The following is a 23,317-nucleotide window of genomic DNA, read 5'->3' on the forward strand; positions in this document are numbered from 1 at the left end:
AGTCATTATTTCTATTATTTGAAAAAGCATAAATGGCAATATTGATGGTACCATTAGGTCTGTTTTTCCATACAAATCTAGGCATATACTTGTTGTAACTGCCGTTATAATGGATGGGCATGTTGTAGTTTCTTAAAATAGTAGTATTGACCACTGTGATACAGCTTCATTTTATATAACATTCCAAGGCTTGAAATTTCATTATAATATCTAAGAAATCGATCACAATTTTTACCAAACTTAATTAATTTACATTAGAATACAAATTCATTATTTGCCAGATATTAACACCCAAGACTAGATATCACAGTTTCATTCATTAGCTCCCATGAGAAGAAGGTACTGACTTGTAGGAATTCTCCACTCACCTCCAATTATTAAATGCAAGTAATAAACATTAATATGTACCAAAGCATGTGTCATAATAAGCAATCAAATTAGTACCATTTACATTCATAGCAGATTATTAAATACCCTTAACTCTATTAGAAACATAAAGAAGAACATTTCACACTGGTATGAATGCCACTTCAGGATATATAAAACTGAAATGAACTCCTGTAATGAGGCAGGCTAGATTTTGAACAGACTTGTAGAGCTGATACAAACCATATTGAAATGGAGTTGACCTATAGTTCCTCATACTCAAAGGCTCCTACTGAGAAAGTGTGAATCCTAGCATTGGGTGGTAATGTACTTTTGACCCCAAAAGTTTTAAGGTCAAAGGAATAAAAAAAAAAAAGAGAATTAAGAATGAATGCTGAGATTTCATATAGTTGACGAACCATAGTGTGATTGATACTTTGTGTGAAATAATGTTTTATAAATATAGCTTTTAACTTCTTTGACTACAAATCTATTTCTGAAAGTGAGCACTGTCTTAATTTAAAAGATTATTTATCTTCAGACATTTTAAACTCTCCTAGAGAAATTTAAACCAGATCCCTTTCAATGTTCCTAAAGAGTAAACTAGCTAAGAGACTTTGCACAAACTTTGTCTTGCGTTCATTCATTAATCCAGGCTGCTTCTTCTCATGTAGAATATAACTGAAGGTTTAGGGTTAGACTCAAGCATACACAGAAAAAAATGTCAAATATATGAATATACTGTGATGTGGACATTACATGCAACATTTCATTATGTTTCCTAGCATGTCAAAGCAACAAATTTAAAAATTTAGACAAATTTTTACATTGAAAACTAATTTATCTATGACAAAACATTTTACATATTTTTGCAACAAGTGACTTCCAATTCTGGGTAGGGGCAACTCCAATGTCTCTGCAAGAAAATCCTGTGAGATATGGGAAGAAAATAGTAGATTTTCCTTGTCTATTTTTTATGTTTTTAAATTTCTAATTTTGAATGTTTTTATTGTCCATATATATTAAAACAGAAGAACACAGGGTATTTTATAAATAAACCAACCAGTTAGTTAACTGTATGTTTATGTATGAGTGATATATTTTAATAAATTTTAAAAAATGTTGAATTAATATATTAATGAAAGTTTAGTTTTAGGTGTATCCATAGATTGCCCAAAAAATGACCACCAACAAAGTACATACCTGATTCAAAAACTTCCCTGTGGCATTTGTTGGAGCCACTTCCTTTTTAAGCATTTTTTTCTTTTCTCATGACCTGGTGGGAGAACATGTAGCTCTATTGAAGAAGGCAAGGTGTGTGTAGCAGCATTTTCAAATCTAGTCATGCATCAGAACTACCTGAGCTATTATTAACATATTTAGGGAGTGCTTGCTAAAAGTCTGTTTTCCTAGGAGAGGTATAAGATAAAAATTTTGTATTTGAATATTGTAAACAATGTCCTGTAGCAGGACAATAGAAGTTTGCTTACTTAGCAAAGGAATAAAATCAATGCACAGTTCTTACATTACCTTACAATTTTTATAATATTTTCAGTATCTTAGTCATTGAAAAAGTATAACAATTTGAATATAAAAGATAGAATATCTGTATAGATTGTATAACCACATACGCCAATGTAAACTATACAATATGACAGAAGGTTTGATCAGAGAGGTGTTTCCCAGACTTAGAGAATTCACAAATCAGTAAAAGTGAGTTTGAAAAATGGGGTGAATAGTAGAATCAAGACTGACAACTTTATTATATTACAAAGGTAAAACATAAATAAAGCTAATTACCATCTGTAGTAGTTTGGAAGCTCTATATACCCCCAAAGAAGAACATATCCGTATATCTAATCCATTCCTGCGGGTGTGAACCCATTATAAGTAGAGCCTTTTGATGAAGTTACCTCAGTTAAGGTGTGACCCACCTCATTTAGGATGGGTCCTAATCTTCTGACTGTATTCTTTTATAAGCAAAATGAATACAGAGAGAGAGAAAACCATGGAAGCAAGAAGCTGAAATCAATGATACCTGGAAGAGAAGGAAGAGACCAGCAGATGACATCATGTCACAGAGCTCCAGTAGTGGGTCTTGGCAAAAAAACATTGCTTCGATTTGTACATTTTCCCAGGCTTTATCCATAAGCAAATAAATTCTTATTGTTCAAGTTGAACCATTCAAGAGTATTTGCTTTGAGCAGCCTAGGAAACTAAAACCCTATGAATAATGACCTTAATTTCATAAAGGAAAGAAAAATTTTATCATGGTAAGGGAGGATGGACATAATGTCCAATGTGTTACCCTTGTCCTGACATATATCCTCATTTTTCTCTTTGTATTTCACAGTACTGCTCTCAGGCAAGTCAGAGTCCTTGGAAATGATTTTATCAAGTTAACTATAAGTTATTTTATAGTTTTAGTTAGAAATATTTCATATTATATTAATAAGGAATCAAGCACTCCTGCATAGACAGAGAAATTAACCAACCAAACTGAAGGAGGAAGTTTAATGTTTTCCCACTTTTAGCTTTATTTTAGCACATGAGCTATGCATAATAAGTTAAAATATCACATACATTTTTTTAATGTGCTTAGCTCTAATAGTCTAGATTACTTTGGTCTAGATAGAACTGAAGAAATACAAGGTACCCAGTGTAATTATAATTAACTATAATTTTATTTCTATTTTTGGGATTTGTGTATTGACTATGCATGTTGTCAGAAAACAAAATTCTATATGTTGCTGTGTATGTATGAATTCTGATTAAATTTAGAGAAAATTTAGAAAATAACTATATATATAACAAATGTTTCTTGTTTTTGTTTTTGTTTTATATTTCCCCCCTTTCTCCCCCCCACCCACAGCTTGCTTGTCTGCTCTCTGTGTCTATTTGTTGCACATTCTTCTGTGTCTTCTTGTCTCCTTTTGTTGCACCATCTTGCTGCGCCAGCTCTCTGCAGGTGCAGGCCAACTTGCCTTCCCAAGGCCTCGTGTCCCAGGGCCTCCCATATGGTAGATGAGCCACAGCCACTTCCCAACAACAAGTGTTTTTTAATCAATGTATCTTTTAGCTCAAAAGAACTTTTTATAACTTTTGAAACCAGAACTGGAATGTACTATGCACTGACATACTTTCTCACTCTCTCACTTATAAAAAAACCATAAACTAATATTCTTTGTTGTTAAACATAACTGACCAAAACTAGAAACAAACGACAAAAATATTTCACACAACTGAACACCAAAAATATATTATTTCAATCTCCTTTTAGTTTATTTTACATACTTACATCTTGTCTTCCTTTACTTCACACTAACATAAAAAATGTAAACTAATTGAGACCTCTTTATTCCCCCAAAAAGACAACCATTTAGAACAAAGCAAATCTCTAAATGTGTAGACATTTTTTGTTTTTATTTTGTTTATTTTTAATGTGTAGGTGTTTTAAAAGTGCAAAACACATCCACTATAATTCAGTATATGTCTAGGTTCATTGAGGCAATTAAGTGATGCTATAAAAAGTTGATTCGTGTCACAGGCCATATTCAGGAAAGAATTGTTTCCTTCCCCTTCAACATGTGGGCTCAAGGCAAGTCAGAGATATTAATACTCACTTGGAGACTCTGTGTCCTGAGCAGGAGGGCGATGTTCCCCATCCCCACATTTTGTGACAACCAGAAACTGATACAAAGTAGGCCTGGTCAAAGAAGGGTTGGGGAACAGCTGGGGAATGGCAAAGTAGAGAATGGGGTCAAGGGGCCTTTTAAGCAACACGGTAACTTTGAGCAGATCTCCTTCCCTAGCAGCCACCACTGCTTGCAGCTCGCTGCAGCCCCAGGCCTGCTCCAGGCCACCTTTGCTGTGTGGGAAACAGATGCTGTTGACTCCTGGTGCCAGAAGCTCTCCTGATAGGAACAGGAGCAACAAGCAGAAGCCAAGTACTTCTGGGAGGATGCTGGAGTACAAGAATATGTGGCAGAGTAGACAAGTGCAGAGGTGTGGGGTGTGGCCCCATGAGGCTGTGTATAGCCAGGGAATTTTTATTCAACCCAAGAACGTGCTGAGTTCTCTATAAGTTCCCTACAGGTTTGAGGGTATAAGCTGTTCTAAGAGAAAAACAAACAAAAGTGTGAGATCAGTTCCTATCTACTTCTCCTGCTAGTTTATCCGATATATTTGAATTAAAATGTAACATGGTGGCTGATGGGTATGGGGAATGGCAGGAAGAGACGAGATGTGGAGGCATCTTTGGGACTTGGAGCTGCCCTGGAAGGTGCTTCAGGGGCAATCACCGGACATTGTAAATCCTCACAGGGCCTACTAGATGGAATGGGGGAGAGTATGGGCCATGATGTGGACCGTGGACCATTGATCATGAGGTACAGAAGTGCCCAGAGATGTACTTACCAAATGCAATGGATGTGTCATGATGATGGGAATGAGTGTTGCAGAGGGGGGAGTGGTGGGGTGGGGGTGGTGGGATTGAATGGGACCTTATATATATTTTTTTAATGTAATATTTTTACAAAATCAATAAAAAAAATAAAAATTAAAAAATAAAAAATAAAATGTAACATTTTGCATAAAATGAACAAACCATGACCCCTTTAAAAGCATAATGCTTTTAAATCTTAAATATGCTTGATTTAGGAACAAGTTTACAAGTGTGTTGCTTGACACATTCAACATGTTTAATATTATTACTAGACCACAGAAAATTGTTTTAGGACCATTCTTCCCTATGCCTAACTCTGAGTAGCTGGCTGAATATGAGTTTTAGTTGAATCATTCAAGTAAGAACTGTCGAAAAAATAGCCTTGATAATCGTGGTATGATCCCAACTGAAAAATGATTCCCAATTATAAGTATCATGAAAAACATACTGTGGAGTTCTGAGCCATAAGATTTCATTTTTTATGCTGCCAAAAATTCCACTATTAGCACAAACAGTGTTACTAAAGTTGCATAGAATAGTACTGAAACTGAACATGCTAAAAAGCTTGGAAAATGCTCACCAATTTTCATGACATAATTAGGCTGTAAAGCAGCCATCAAAATCTATTCAGAATTTTGGTTTTGAAATAAACAAGGGTTGTTTTGAATTCTTCCTACAGATTTCTTGGGCTCATAATGAGTAGAAAGTGAAATAAAAGAAAGTCCATTTTTCTTGGACATTTTAGGCCAAAGATTGTGTGTCTTTTAATCAAATTATGTCTTTATGTCATTAGTAAAACTTATGAATATTCATTAAGTTCAGAATATTTCAGTATTAATTTATGATGTAGCACACATTTCAGTAATGCAGTAAAGACAAGATTATAAATTTTACAGGTGCATTTTATCATTTTTCAAAACAGGCCTGGTGTAAAAACATATTGGCTGCATGTGCTACAGAGAAGCTGTTAAACTCTGATTTATTAGATAGTGGCAAAATTCACATATTGTGCTCCAAACTGTCCTAATATCATCAATGGTATTTTTAATGTGAATACGTATCATCTAATATTTTTAAATTTAAAAAAGCCTAAATTTACTTTAAAAAGCAAATTGGCAAATACTAATATTTAAAATCATCCCTTGTATAATGCCAAACACTATAAATTTTAAACACGTTCTTTTCTACAATCTAAAGCATAGAACACACAATGCAAATGTAACAGCACTTGGCAAATGCAGCAATGTCATTTTAAAAAGTGTCTGTCTGAATACATAATATGGAAGATTGACACATAACATTTCTTTTCAATCTTTCCTGAAACCTCACTGAAATAAGAACAAAACAATTAAAATATTATAAAGCCACAAAAAGAATAAGAGACTATTAAACAGTTACTGACTAGAAGTTGGGGAAAGGAAAGGGACATGGAAACCTATGTTCAGAGTAAAGAAAATTGAAATCTAACCACCTAAAGCCGAGTAAGAGACAGGAATTTTAATAACAAACAAGATGATTAATGTCATAGAATCTCAGAAATCCTCAAGAGTTGGAGGCCCCTAACATTGCTGAAGGCCAGGATGCAAGGTTTGACTGAACAGAGCAAGTTTACTTGGCACTACGTGTAGAAAGAAGTCAGAGTGGAAGACAGTTCCCTTCTCTAAGACCATGTAACAAGAAAACTCTCCCCTTCACACCGTAAGAGAGGGGAAGCAGAAGAGAGTGGGGACGTAGGGATATTCTATAAAGCAATGAAGATAAAGAAAAAGAAAAATTCATAAGACTCTCAATACCGAAAGTGAAGAAGATTTCAAGGGTGTGGATTTATAATATATGCATTTCATATATTATTCCAAAAACAAAGAAGGCATTGTGTCTTATATTAAGAACTAGATACTATTTAAAAAGAACATTCAAAGAACAAGAAAATACCGCTATAAATTAAAAAAAAATACTTTTCTAGAAATAAAAAGTTTAATTAAAAATTGCAAAATGGAGCAATTCTTCCTAAAAATAGAAAAAATAAAACTTGAAAATAAAAAAGAAACATGTCCAATGTTTAATTCCAGAAAACATATAGAGAAAACAAAATAGAGGGAAATATGAAAGAAAAAATAAAATGTTATACTCTAGATTGAAAAGATATGAATATAAAAATTGAAGACCCTATAAGTAACCAAACCAATAATAATAATAATAATGTAAAAAAGCTAAAAGCTGAAAGTTCTGGGGGTGGTGACAAATTATTTACTAATGAATCAGAATCTATCTGTATCTTTGAGAGCAGTACTGGAGGCTGGAAGACAATAAAGTGAAATTTTAAAACTGTGAGGGAATTCTTTTTACAACATACAATTTTGTACCTAGCATAGCTAGCCATCAAGAAGCAAATAAAGGCATCTTCTATCAAGTAAGTTCTCAAAAAATACATATCTTCCATGAACATTTCTCAGAAAGCAACAGAAGTTAAAAGTGAAGAATCAAAAAGATTCAAGAAACAGGGGACCCAACCCACTAGAAAGATGAAGCGGATTCCAAGATAGTGATTTTTAGAAGTCCTCAAACAACCCTTGTAAAACAGATCTTGGGAAAAAACAAACAAACAAACAATAAAAAATACTAGCTTGGAGGTAGAGAGGTGAAAGGGAGATGTCTCCAAGAAAGAAAGAGAGAGAGAGAGAGACAGAGAGAGAGACAGAGAGAGAGAGAGGGAGGAAGAGAAGGAGGGAGACAGAGAGACAGAAAGGGAGGGAGGGAGGGAGAAAGGAAAAGAAACCTATTAATCAGTATATTTTGACTATATCAGATGGAATTTTATAGTTTGGATGGAGAGTTGGGGACTGAATTCATCTGAACTCAACTATGAAATGCAGACAATTATTTACTCTGTGAGGCAAGGGAAGAGGGAACTGTAAAGAAACCAAAAGTTTGAGCTGTGAAAATTACTTTAAAAATGTAAAAATATTGATGTCATGAAAAATGTGACATACTATAGGGATAATGTGAAGAGGAAAACTATTTTTGTATATATATTTGGGGATGAGGGAAGTAGATAGTGGCATAAGTGAGCAAACTCCGTATGAGGAAATCAACAGTTTCTTAACATTAGATTACCGGTATAATTAACATACTACTTAGAAATAATGAGATATATATTTAAAAGAAATTGCTGCAAGTTGAAAATGATTGTATGGATATTCCATCTGATCTAACAAATGTGGCAGGAAGTGAATTTGGCATGTGATTTTAATTTCTGAAAAGAACTTTCTAAGAAATTTTTACCTTACCAAGACAGCCAGAGATTCAACCAAAACCAAATTATCCAAGTGTTTGATCTAAAACATACTAATCACAATCTAGTTTGTGATGGAGTTTGTTTTACTTTATGTTTTATTTGAAAGGCTTAGAAATTGTTCATAAGTTTATTGATCTAATGGATTTTCTCTCCTGTGAGTTTTATTTCATAGCAATATGGTGGTTATCTCTTATTTTCTGATTTGTTAGAGTGTATTATAAATTACATGTTAAGCTGAACAGCCTATAATTTATCTTAGTCTTATTTGCAGGGTCATTATTGCACAAAAGTTTTAAATTTTTAAATAACAAAACACTACTGTACCAAACAATTTGTAGTTATTTTTTATCACAGCATAATTTGGTATTATTCTGAGAATCATAAAGAAGAAATTCAGAATTAGGGGAACGTGAGGGGAAAACCAGAGAGTGCATAGGGTTCTTTGATCTCATCTTTGCTGTTTATTAAATTAAAAGAATTTGGTAGATAGTATATAACACAATGTTACTATCTTGTAAAATTGCATGGTCAGTATCTGAGCATTTATTATATCATTGTACATATGTCTGAGAATTTGAAATATACTATAATAAAACAATTTTTAAAAGAGAAAACCAGGAAACCCTGAAGTGATAACATGCTTTTAAAATGTTATTTTGGCCATGTTTTCTTTAAGCAATATTGACTACTAAGAAATCATCTCCTTTGACCTCAGTAGGAGAAATTATATTTTTGTTCATTAACCAATTCCAATATTAACTTAAAAGTCATTATTTATTATCCTAGATAGAATATTTAAAAATAACAAAACTCATAAGTGAGAATATAACTATCACCCCAACTCAAAATGAAATACAAAGAGTTGCAAGTTCCGGATTTCATGATGACAAATGAAAAAATTATTGCTATCTGAAAAATATAGAATATTTTAGTGAATTCAAGGAAACATAATTCACAAATATCTGTGTAAGTATTAGGCCTCAGATAAGGCATTGAGATTAAAAAGTTGATTTTGTTGTTACTATTTTTGCTGTTTGTGTTGTGCTAATATTCAGCTCATAGCCATTGTAAAAAAGAATTCAGACTTCATTTATTTTATTTTCATAAAAAATATGAAATGGTTAACATTCTTATTCCTCGCAGTTTATAAAAGAAAATGAATAATTAATTGTGGACTTAATCTCTCACTTGATTCTTCTATGTATTTTCTTAATTTGGAAAAGAATCAAAGGTGAGCAATCAGGCAATATTCTGTTCTACAAATAGAGATTTTTATTAGTCAACACAAATAAGAAAGGGATGAGCAGTATATGGAGGAATTACAAAGATCAGTCTATATACTATAAGTATTATGAGAATAGAGTTGGCATGAATGCTTTTTTTGAATTCAAATCCATTTGCATCTGAATACAGCCTTCCATTTACTGAAATGAGACCAAAAATATGAAATTTAGTATCATTACTTGAATTCCTTCAAACAAGGTATCTGTAGACAATCAAGATATTAAGTTTCCAATTCCATCCATCTGTCCCATGGGACGTAAGCTCCTTCTCAATCAGAAACAGAGCAGGCATCACCATCCCCAAATCCTCAAGACTGAGGAATGAACAAACATAACAGGGAAGGTAACTATGGACAAAGTAGGGAAGGTAACTATGGACAAAGTAGTCTTACTATTATTCTAGCAATGGAAGAACTTCTGTCACTGCTATAAAGGCAGTGGTTATCAGAGGTTCTGATGGGAGGGAGAGGGAAGAATAGGTATAACATGGACTTTTTGGGGACACTGGGATTGTCCTACATGACATTGCAATGATGGGTAGAGACCATTATACATTTTGACAAAACGTGTAAAATTGTGGGGGGCAAAGTGTAAACTATAATGTTAACTATAGTCCATGGTTAGTTACAATGCTCCAATATGAGTTCATCAATTTTAACAAATGTACCACATTAATGAAAGATGCTGTCAATGGGGGAAAGTGTGGGAGAAGTAGGAGGTGAGGAATATGGGAATTCCCTACATTTTTGTTGTAACATTTATCTAAATGTAATTTATCTAAATGTAAATCTAAAATTTCTTTAAAAATAAAAATATTGTTTCACTGAATTTACTATAATGTACTGTTTTTAATGTTGAAGTCTAAAATTTCATTGTCAATTGAATCTGGGTGATAGGGAAATAACTTATTTAGGATTTCACACCTTGTAAAACTAGAAAAGTAGATTTCAGAAAGAACACTGTGATTAAATTAAATTAATTATGTTTGCTGTCGAAATAATTTTGTCATTATTTCTCAATAAACAAATATCAATATATGTAAGTGAAGGTGACTATGGCTATAAGTAACAGAAAAATTTAGCCTAGATTAGCTAAAATATATGGAAATGTAAAATATCCCAAAAGGTTTGTTTAATATGGGCTAATATTAATATTTGAATAATGGTTGCAAAAATTCCAGGCATTTCACTTAGGCATTGCAATACTTTAGAGATTGAAAAATCTACCTTCCAGTGTCTCTTTCTTAAGAGAAAATTAACATTTCCCGTCAGCATCTTCAGCAAACCCTACCTTAAATGTCCTTGCCCAGAAATTAGTCACATGCTCAACCCTAAATCAATTACTGCAAAAAAAAAAAAAAAAGGAATTAACACAATTGGTTCAGATTTATAAGACATCCCCTCAGCTGGAGATATGGGTTCCTTTCCCTGGGGATGTATACCTGAAAAGTGTGGTTGTCTTTCTAGAGATGTGAGGGATGGATATTGGATAGGCAACTGACAGTTGTTTAAAAAGAATAAGCTGTAGAAGAAATACTAACCAAAAAGCAGCAATGCCAATCTCCAAACATATATACACATAGACATGCACACATGCAAAACCACTTAAATTAACCTGATTTGAAGTGATAGACTACTTATGAATATAATTTGGAATTAACTGATATAGAATATTAATTTACAAGTGTATCAGTCAGAATTCTCTAGAGAAACAGAACTGGCAGGATATAAATACACATATTTCAAAGATTTGGCTCACAATTGCAGGAGTTAGCAAGTCTGAAATTTGTAAGGCAGTGTGGCAGCCTGGAATCTCCATCAGAAACTGATATTAAAGTCTTGGGGCAGAATTTTTTCTTTCTCAGGAAAATGTCAGTTTTGCTTTTAGGACCTTCTTAGTGACTGAATGAGTCCCACTCACATTACTAAAGATAATTTCCTTTACTTAAAATCAACACATAGTAGATATTAACCACATCTACAAAATACCACCACCCATTAGTGTTTGAATAACTGGATAATAATAGACTAACCAAGTTGACACATAAAACTCACCATCATAATTTTTTGAAAATGATGTTAATTTCATGTGCAATTGAAGACAGAATGATAATTCTATAATAAATAAGGAATCGACATCACTTTAAAAATTACTTTTGGAAAGGGATGTGTCTATTTTCTGTTGAGATGCTATTAAGTTGGCTATATTTTAAAGCTATTTTAATTGTGAAATGATTCATATATACAGAAGATAATATATTAGGTACCTGTATACCCATGCAAAATTTTATAATGTCAATATTTTGTTACAGTTGTTTGTATTTTTCATTGTTAAATACATGGAAAATTATAGATAAAAAGACTTACCCCACCTATCCCATTTCCCTATTCCCATTTCAGATGAAACTATTATATTTAAGTTAGTTTGTTTCATTCATTTTGCATGATTTGATATATTATGTAAATAACATATACAAAATTATACGTAGGATAGTAGGATGTATTTTAATTTAACTGGCTATCATAGCATAAATATTTTCATGCAATATTTTACAAGTAACTTTAATTTTCCAAATGTGTTCATGTTGATATATTTAAAAATGGCTCATTATTTTAATAGCTAAACAGTATTCTGTTGTATAAGTCTAATCCATCTTTATATGAAGATTTCAATTTATCAATTACCAGCAATAGTTACAGGCATTCTCCGGAGAGTCTTTGCATCTTGCTAGTCCAAGTGTGATTCTCAGACCAGCAGCAACTGCATTATCCAGTGATTTGTTAGAAATGTAAAATCTCGGGCCCCACCAGAGACCAAATGAATCCGAATCATCAGATTAACAAGATCCCCAGGTGGTTCACCAGCCCATTAATGTTTGAGAAGTATTCCTCCAGAAAATATACCTAAAAGAGGGTCTGATGGATCACAAGGTATATGAATCTCTCAATTTACCAGCTTTCTCCTAATGGTCCTTTGAATGAGTCTAATAGTATCTCCTTTCTGTTTTAGTTTACATTCCATAACTAAAGGATTATCTCTTCATATATTTCTTAGTCATCCAGATATCTTCCCTGTTCATATTCATTCTCAGTTTTTAATTAGATTGTCTCCTTTTATACTTAATGTGGGAAGACCCTTTTTATAATGTAAGCACTAAGAGTAGGCAGGGTAATTTTATATTTTGTTCTAAAAATTTTAAAGTTTTCATTTCACATTTATTTCATTATTTCATCTGGTAATTGTTTTGGAGTACTGTATAAAATAAGAAATATTCACTCATGTGTAGAAAGGGTATCAATAACATTATTAACTAGATTACCTCTTTCATTCTTCACAAAATCACAGTGAATCTTCTGAGTGATTTGGATCTCCTTTTGAGCTCTTAGTTATAGTCAGTTCTTAAACACCTCTGCAAATACATTTGATTGCAGTTATTAAACCTTTATACAAAGTCTAAATATGTGGTAAGCCAAATGAGCCTCCTTCTCCTATCCACACAAACACAATTTTCTTCTTCAAAGTTGTTTTATCTGTATTTGGCTTTGTAATTCAACATATGAATTCCTGGATCAGCTTCTCTAGTTCAGGGAATTTTATTACAATTTCAAAGAATTCATAGATGAATTGGGGCAGAAATGAAATCATTAATATTTTCAGTCTTCCCAAACATTGGTATAGCATATACTTTCATTTTTTAAATTAATTTTTATTGATCCTACTATGTATTTGTCATTTTTTCAATCTAAAGAGTAACATTTCCCTTCAGTTCTGGAAAATTCTCAAAAAACATAATTTAATATCTCTCCAATTCTTAGCTATATAAAATTAAAGGGATCACATTTATTTTTTTCATATTTATAAAAATCAGCTATAACTGCTAAACACTGCTGGTTATTGGTTCAATAAACAATATTCTTTCCCTCGTTCTTCATTAATGGCATGTATTTTCATGGTGATAGCATGTCCAGTGAAAAATACTCCACTTTACACATTATCTTTCTGTAGATAGTTGCCATGTAATGCAGTTCTGGCAAAAATATAGTAAGTGTATATTGTTGACTGCAACTTCCAAAAAAGCTTATTAAAAGGAAAAAAAAAGAACCAGAACACTCATATTTTTCTGTTGATCCTTCTCTGTTTCTGCCTTCCTGGAAAAAAGTGCAGTGCTAGGAGTTGAAGATAAAGCTATATATATATATATATGTGTGTGTGTGTGTGTGTGTGTGTGTGTGTGTGCGCGCTATACACATATATATGTATAACACATAAATATATAGCAAGAAAGAAATAATAGGAAACAAGAAGGAACCTATGTCTTTAATGAGATACTTGAACAACTCTATTCTTTATTTTGTACCTCCAGAGTTCTTGCTTCAATAAAACAAATAAACTCCAATTTTGTTAAGACACTGAGATTTGTGTGCATGCACATGTGTATGTGTGTGAGTTTATTCCGGAACTAAATTCAATCCAAATTTAATTTTAGCAACGTATCTGGTTAATGCAAGGTATTCAGTTTTTTGTTTGTTTGTTTAAAACTAAGTGAACCTTGAATGTTTGCATGAGAGGCTAGTAGTAGTGTACAGTCCTGAGAATAGCAGAAGACCTTCATTCCATAGGTTAGAGATGCTAGAAAAGAAAATTGATAGATTTTTTTCAAAGTAGAAAAGACGAAAGTAACTTCATTTTGTCTACTTATTCCATGTCCACAATCAATCACTAATAATATAATTGTAGCTTTTACTGCTATTCTTCATTGCAAAATCAATCATATCTGTATTTATATAGTAATTACAGTTTCTAGTTAACTAGTCCAAAATATTAAGTGTATTTTACTTTCCTCACATTATTTACAAACCTCAATAGCTACAGTGATAATCATTCATTACGGTTGGCATAATTTAGGGAGTATATAAGTAATATTCTATCAGTCTGAGTGAGTAATAAGGAGATTAACTTGCATTTCACATTTTTGTAGTATTTTTCTGATGTAAGTTTAGATGAATTTTAAGATTATCTCTTTATAAGATTCAAGTAGGTGTGTTTCTCATGCCTTTAGAACCTATGCAAGATGGTTTTTGTAGTTTAGTTCCAAGCTTCTTTCCTGAAACTGAAGCCTTAATCCTGAGGGATTCTTTGGTTTAGGGTTGAAAATGGAGATTAAAAAGTGCCAAGTATAAAGTGTACAGTTTCCAAAACCCTGAACCATTCAGTAAACCAATAAGCTTGACTTTTTTTCTCTCTCTCTTGCTTGCCAAGACTGTTTTGGGACCAATTTTTGTGGTTTCATTTGGGCTTAATATTTTTTATGCCAGTTGGTAGGAATGAAAAAAAATTAACTAAAGCCTAGAGAAGTTTCCAAACCCACAGAACTGAGGAAAGGATAGGGATTTCACTTTACGTTTCAGGTTTCCTAGGGTTTCAAATGAAAAGAAACCAAAGGCAAAATGCAGTGGACATGACATTCGTGAACAAAAATCAATATAAAGTTTGTTTTAACTGATTCATTATGGTTGAAGTTATCATCCTTTCTTCAGGAGAGTCTGATTTTCCTCTATTTTAATTGCTCTTCACAAGAATCAAAGGAAATGATGCTTTATTTAGCCATTCTTAAGACCTAGCTTTTAAAACAAAGATTCATTTAAATCACTCACACATTTACACGTCCAAGTTTTCTTAAGCATTTTAGTTTTCTATATCTCCCCTCTGTCTTTCTCTTCCCCTTTACCTCGAAATTTAAAATTCCTAAATGAATAATTTCAAAAGATCATGTTACCTGTTAATTTTCTCAAATATTACAAGAAAGTGGGAAAAATAAATAGATTGGGAAAGTATTACAACTTAAAGTTTAGCTACAATATTTACTTAAGGCAAATAAATAGGCAATCCAATCTATATAGTTTGGGCACATATATTTCACATGTTTATTTTTTAGAACACATTCTTACGTACTGCTTTGTCTTCAATTTATGAGTAGTCTTTTATGATTTTTATATTAATTAAAACTAAGGAAGAGAAAAGGAACATAAGATTTGAAACATAAGATTTAAATAAGCAAATTCATAGAGACAGAGAGAAGATTAAAGGTGACTAGGAGCTGAAGGGAGGGGTGAAATGGGGAGTCACTGCTTAATGGGTACAGACATTCTTTTTTGGAGTGATGAGAAAATTTTGATAAAGGATGGTGGTGATGACAACACAATGTTGTGAATATAATTAATGCCATTGCACTATATATTTTAAAATGGTTAAAATGGCAAATTTTGTGTAATAAATATGTTACCACAATACAATTTTTAAATTGTGCCCCCAATATAAAATACAAGATTAAATATTCTTATTCAGTGCAGTGGAATTATGATGGGTAGATTCTTAAATATGGCATAGAAAATTTTATTCTTTTTCCAATCCATTTCAATAAGAAAGGTCACTTGGCAGTGGGTCTCTTATGAATTGTATGAAATTAATTTTCTTGTAAAGACAGAAATAAGAGTTCTTAAATTGACCTACTGTTTCAACTAGTAGATTTTTATTTAAATCAGCCATTTATTAAGGAAAATGCTCTGGATCATTTTAGCTTCTTTGAGGGTCTAACAGAACTGAGAAGATGAGGCACAGTAATCTGCTTTCTCTAACAATTAACATTCTACTCCTAAATCATTTTTAACTTTGTATTTTGATGTTGCATTCTATATATACCCTTCTCTATAAATACCTGCACAGCTAATCACTGAGACACTGATGCAATACTGAAAAAAATATTCTTATGGTAAAATATTTTCATGTTAGACTGGCATATGGTAGGTATGTAACAAGGATATTTTGAATAATATGCTTTCACTCAGATTACTGCCAACAGAAATCTCACATTAAAATCATTGCAAATTATATTTATAAAAAATATTTATTCCTTCTATGTCTGAAATTCTCTGTCAACAAAGTCTTTTCTAGGCTCTTTGTAACCTCTAAATAAAGATTTTTTGTTTCAGGAGAATTTTGTTTATAATTGTTTTCATTTGTTGTCACCATTGATTCACTGATTTTAGAAACAGTAGCTATGAATATCTAAGTGGAAGTTTTTTTTGTTGGACTGACTTTCAGAGAGACAACATTTTCTTCAGAAAAGGTTATAATTATATACCAGTACTTCACTTTGTTTTTCCCTCTAGCTGTTAGCAAGAAGTTTAACTTGTCTTTGAGGTCTGTCAAATTAAAAATAAAAGTTTGCTTTTTCATAATTTTTTTTTAAATTAAAAGGTCAAGTTGACTGTTCAAACCATGTTCTATTGAAAATTTCCAACTGAAAAAAATAAGTGAAAGATAAGATCAAAGGATGTTTTTAAACCTTGTAAAATATACAGGTATTTTACAGAAAATACACAAGTTCCAAATGCTAACAATGAAGTACTGAAATAAAGAAAGCTATTTCAAGAACACTATACTATAATTACATCTTTTATATTTCACTACTCCTCACTCCCTTTCAGAGATTTTCAAAGAAGACTGAATTGTACTTAATTTCTAAATTAGCACAATTATGATACTTGTTAATTAAGTCCTGTTTATCTTTTTAAAAATTAAGCTGATATATAATATCAGGCTTGAATAAAAACTAATTGTGCAAATATATTGAAAATATTTCCATGTATAATTTAAAACACTTGTAAAAGTCTAGCAAAATTAGAAAATTCAAATATATTATTAATAAGCAATAGGCATTAATAACTTTATAAAGGGCAGCCATGATTATTTTACAGAAAGAATATTTACAATCAACAATAGAATTGTACCAGACTGCCCAAAGTGATTAATGTCCATTTTCTAGTCATCAGTAGAGTTGAAGGGTAGAAATAAGCTTCCAAACTCACTAGCATTTTCAAATAAATGTCCTTGTTGTCCAATTCCAGGCCACAACTTTAAAACACAGAAAGCACAATGTTTGGAACATGTGCACATGGTTGAATTAAAATGTCATGGCTGAAAGTGATGTCAACTGGCAAAATGAGTCTGATTGCTAGACAAGTGATCCCTGAGTTCCTGTCCTCTTTTCTCTTCATCGCATTCCTGGCCTCTGATTCTCCAGTTCCATTTTCCATAACAAGACACATCTGCTCCTTGACTTTTATTAAAGGTAGTATACTGGTCTTGGCTTTTTTTCTTCTTAACTTTACATTTTGATTTAATTTCAGACTTACAGAAATGCTGCAAGAATAAGACACAAATCCTGTATAACCTTCATCACCCAAATTCCTCAAAAATTCACAAATGTATTATATACATATATAATATATATATAACATGCATATACATACATTTATATATATAAACATCTGTCAGTCCATACGTGGCAGTTGATATTTCTTTTGGATTGATATTTTATAATTTATATTATCTCTCTATATATGTGTTATATTTTTTCCCACAATCATTTGACAGTTAGTTACAGATATAGTACCCCCTTACCAAGAGGCTGAGAGAGATACCAGGAGGAGAGAGGAGAGATGATCCACAAGCTTGATCGCCCACAGCTGAGCTCAGAGAGAAAGCATCTTTAGACGTCATGGCCATGTGCCTGGTAATGCATAGCCGACCTTCAGTATGACGGTATCTCTCATGATGCCTTGATATGGACATTTTCACAGCCTCAGAACTGTAAGCTTTTAAGTTAATAAATTTCCATTGTAAAAGCCAGCCCATTTCTGGTGTATTGTATTGGCAGCCTTTAGCAAACTAAAACACCCTTAATACTTGAATTTGCACTTTCTAAGGGTCAAGGACATTCCCTCACATAACAAAAGTGCAATTATACAAGTTAGGTAATTAAAATTGGTACAGTGCAATTTTCTAAGGGACAGTCATAATTCAGATTTCATCCATCTAGACAGTCATTCTTTAAAAGAAAAGAAAATCCCACGTCATATGTTGCACCCATTTGTCATGTTCCTTTAGTTTCCTTGAATCTGAAACAGATTTGCAATCCTTGAGTCTTAACATTTGATACTTTTAAAGCATACAGGGCAGTTATTTTGTAGAATGCCACTAAATTTGGATTCCTCTGATGTTTCTCTTTATTAGATTCAGGTTGTACATTTTGGGACTGGGATAACACAGAAGTGATATTGTAGTCTTGTCAGTGTGAAGGAGTGTAAGGTGCGTACATCACATTGTTAGTAATATAATATGGATTCCTTGGCTAGGGTGGTTTTCTCCAAAGTTACTTGACTAAAAAATTATTATTGTTATCTTTATAATTAACAAAGACTATGCGTGGATAAACTCTGAGATCATATAAATAACTCACATCCTCAAACTTTGCCTACTCATTTTACTATTCATTGATAATTCCTGCTTGAGTCAATTATGATGGTTATCATCAAAATTTGATCATTTTGTTCTACTTTTATTACTTGTCTTTCTACTGCCATGAAGAGCTTTCCTATTGCCCATATTTATTTATTTGCTTTCAGTTTATTTATCAATCACGTAATAATTGATCAATGTAACTATTTATATTGTCATTTGTGATTTTTTTTTCCTTTTCCCTCTAGTGTGATAATCGTATTTATTTGAAAGATGGTTGGGTTCATTTATTTTTATTATTATTCCATTTTAGTCCTTCCCTCATACCTGTTGAAATCTTTTCAAATATATGAACTATTACTAAAATGTATACTCAGAGAGGTGTCATCTTCCATCACCCATTTCTTCTATACTTTTGCTAACATTCCCAACCATCCCTTAAGGTAACAAATTTCAGTAGTTTATAATTTATGTTTCATGTATGTCTTTTTGTACGAATCAGAGTTTTCATCTTTATTTTCTCATGTCACGTTCTTTCTCAATCAAAAAAAGAATACTATATAATACAGACGCTCTTTAGCACCTTGCTTTTTCACTTAAATATATACACCAGAAATTACTCCAAATCCTTCAAAGAACTCTCTATCATCTTTTTGACAGCTATTTTGGCTCTCCCTTGTGAGGATATCCTATAATTCATTTTTTAGCACTCTTCTATGTTTGGACATATTGTTTTTTCCAATATTTTGCAGTAGCAATCAACACAGCGTTACATAATCTTTTGCATTTACTTATTGTCAATACAAATGATGAATTTGTAATTGGCAAATTTGTATTGACAAATTGTACTCTTATTGACAATTTTATATTGCCACAGATGTATCTGCAGGGTCAATTCCTAGAAGTGAGATGGCTAAGTCAAAAGGTAAATGTATGGTAGTTGTGTTAGATATTGCCAAAGTTTCTTTCTTAAGGATTATACTGTTTGCATATGAACCAAAAAAATTTAAAATTATCTCATTACATAGCCCCATCAATTGTTATAATTTTTACTTTTGTCAATCTGATAGATAAGAAAGGTATCTCAATGTAGCTTTAATTTGTAACTTTATAAGTGAGGTTGAAATGCTTCATAAATAATATACAGCATGGAAATGAACAGTTCATAATTGTATCTACAAATAAAATGTTTAATCTCGAAAATGTTTTTGAGTGTAAGAAATCAGGCATAAAAGAATAAATTCTATATTATTCCCATTACATACATTATAAAATGTGACAAAATGAATCTATGCTGCTGAAAATCAGAGAGCAGTTTTCTTTGTCAGACTGTAGTGATTATAAGAAATAACTTTGGTTTTTCCTCAGCTGCGAGGCTGGGAGCTCCCAACAGTTTGCTGATGATGTTGGACCACGTCCCCACCCCTTCCTCTATCCCCTAGAAGTCCCTCAATAAAATGGTTTGGCCCTAAAAAAAAAAAAAAAAAAAAATAATTTGGGTGTTTCTAAGGTACTAGTTACATATTAGTTACATCCTATTAATTGACCTGGGTGCGAGTTACATGAATCTGTTTAAGTTGTGGAAATTTTTTGAACTATTAAATTATGGAATGTGCAATTTCCTGTGTTTTTTGTAGTTTAATTTTATAAGCAGCAGACTTCTGTTTGACATAACTACAACATATGAAGTTGAATATGTTATCAAATGTGAAAGAAAAGACAAACCTTTCTTACTTTTATAATGTAAATTGATTTACAACAGCTGACTATTATTTTAATTTGTTTTTGTCTCACAACGTAATAGAGTATTGCCTTATGGGTTATATTCAGAGTTTCCAGACTAGGAAGTTTTATATGAGTTAGAGGTATATGAACCTTACATTGCTTCTTGAAATCAGAAGATTGAGATAATCCAATTTTACTGCCATCAATCATTATGAATCCCATTGACATTCTGACATGTGGGTAAATTAATTGAGAGAAGGTTCACACATAAAATAGAGGAACTCATTTTTTTTGTGGTTCTTTGTCCCAGTTGAAAAATCCAAACTTTAAGTTATTGTTTCATTTCAAATTCTTCATTGAAAAAGAAGAGAATAGAAATTGGAGTCCAATTCACCTCCACCCATCCCCTACAATTTTGTTTTTCTCCTTTTTTTTTTTTTTTTCAATATTCTCAGTCTTAAATGAAAATAGACATAGCTTCTACTTTATGAGGAAACCTGGTTGGTTTGTATGCACCAAGTATAAGTGTATGTTCCTACTACTCAAAACACTATTTCACAAATGTCATCTGAGTGCCATCTTCAAGACTTTTGCCATACCTAAGTACCTGCTCTATATTATTTATTTAATATATCTTTTAAAATGATTCACTCTAAATATGCTTTAAAAGGAAAATTTATACCCCTAAAATGGAAAATATCACTTTCCACAAATAGGAGGTGCTATAAAAATATGTGAGGAAAAACATTACATTTTCAAATCCTCTTATTATTTTTTTAACTGCTTAAATTTTTATTTTAATGCACAGTATGAGAAAATCAACTGACTTTTATGAAATTAAGCAGTAAATAAATTAGACTTACGTTAAAATACAAGGTCAGCTAGGTTTTCAAATTTTTAATAGCCTCAAAACTTCAATTCCACAGTCTTCTTTCAGAGGCCAAAGTCTTTCAAACAGATGCTTGCCACGAACTGGTCCAGAGCTCAACATATGGGAATGTTTAACAAGGGTGGTGATCAGGGACACATTTCCTTGGTGCTGCTTTGATAATGTTATCCACACACAGAATAACCTCTGCTGCTTCAGCTGCACTCAAAAGAACTTGTCGCTTGACTTGGAAACTTTGTTATACCCAGAACTGCCAGATCTCCAATGGTACCTTCCTTCATATCTAGTCCAGCAGTTATTTTGCCTTCACTGTGGGCAGCTCGAAGTTGTGCCACCAGATCTGCACTGTCATAACCTGCATTATCAGCTATGATGGTTGGCAACATTCTCAGTGCTTGGCATAAGACTCCATTGCAACAGCTCCTTTGCCTGGTGTTCTACTAGCAAGCTTTGAAACAGCATGAGCCATCAACATCTCTGAACAGCCTCCTCCATAAACTGTTCTAGAATCCTTTACAGTTTGGACAAGAACACAAAGAACATCATAAATAGACCATTCTGCTTCATCTAAAATTTTTTGAGTGGCACCACGCAGAACAATGGTACAAGCTTCACTAAGGGCTACCTCAGAAAAGTGAATGAGTTTGTCTTCTCCACTCATGACTTCCTCAATAAGCTTACAACTTCCCAGCTTTACCAGTTCTGGGTGATCAAATGTAGAAGCAATTTCACCACCTGTGACAAGAGCTAGGCATTCCACACCTGCAAAATCTGCATGCTCAATAGCCATGACACCAGCAGCACCAAAGAGGTGTTCAGTTAATTATAAATTAATTGCCTGTTAATAAAGTAATTTATTCCATGCTTAAGAATATGTTCAACTTTCTCCTTCATTTCTTCCTTCTCTTCATGTTCTCTTTTTGCAACCTTTGCTGTAGAATCAACTCTTACACGGGAACCAAATATCCTTATTTTTTCTGTATCCATTCCAGTATTTGCAATAAGAATTTGAGCATTTTCAATTCGCTTCGGTTGATTTACTCCAATTTTTTTATCCAACAGAAAGCCTTCGTCTAAATAGGAATCTACCAGACTTCCTCCTAACTTCTTGATGACATGAATTGCCTCCAGATTGCCAGAGCCTTTCAGTCTGAGAACAGCTTCTACAGCTAACTTAGTAAAGTGGTCTTTGTGATGGGTTAGAAGTTTTGAGGATAATGTTGTTCCTGCACTGTTCATTAAATCTTGACGGAATTTAACTTCGTCGGAGCCATGATCAACTGCAAAACTCAAGAGAGCCTCTCTTGCTGCCTTTGTAGCTTCTCTCCAACCCGCAATGATGGTCTGAGGGTGAATCTTTTTTGCAATTAAAGTTTCTGCTTCCCTTAATAATTCTGCTGCTAAAAGAGTTACAGAAGTAGTGCCATCGCAAACTTCATCATCTTGAACCCTTAACATATCAACTAAAACTTTAGCAGCTGCGTTGTCAACACCAATGTTTTTTAGAATAGTTGCACCATCATTGGTTACCATAAGAGAGGCATCTCGTCCACTGCTAAAAAAAATTTTGTCCATGCCCTTGGGTCCCAAGTTGCTCTTTACCAAGTCTCCAATGTCAATGGCACCGATGAATGAGGACAGATGCGCTGTCTCTGCTCTCTCTTCATCAGCTCCAGCCTTGAAGATGTTAACAGGTGCAAGGCAAAGGGATGCCATGGTTTGGAGGAGTTCGGCACACCTGCTTATTCCCTCAGAGCTCAAGCCGGACGACCAGGAGGGAAGAGGGAGCCGGAAGTGACGTCCCAAATCCTCTTATTAAAGATGAGGTCTCTTTCTAAAGAAAGGAAGGTTAATGAAAAATTATGAAATATATGGCTTTAAATTGAGACTTTGTCCTTGAAGGAACTTGAAAATAAAATAAAATGCTCACAGGTTAATTCGTGTCTATTGAATACTGGCTCTGAGCAAAGCCCCAAATCTCCTCTGCTCCCTTTACTGTGTGGGTCTCATAGTCT

General features: G+C 32.9%; 1 pseudogene; it reads right to left on the minus strand.

The window, feature by feature from the left end:
• Nucleotides 1-21,381: 21,381 nt before the first annotated feature.
• On the minus strand, nt 21,382-23,021 carry LOC101445243 (T-complex protein 1 subunit beta pseudogene; annotated as a pseudogene).
• Nucleotides 23,022-23,317: the final 296 nt, after the last annotated feature.

Source organism: Dasypus novemcinctus, chromosome 2 (genome assembly GCF_030445035.2).
Source record: "Dasypus novemcinctus isolate mDasNov1 chromosome 2, mDasNov1.1.hap2, whole genome shotgun sequence".
NCBI lineage: Eukaryota > Metazoa > Chordata > Mammalia > Cingulata > Dasypodidae > Dasypus > Dasypus novemcinctus.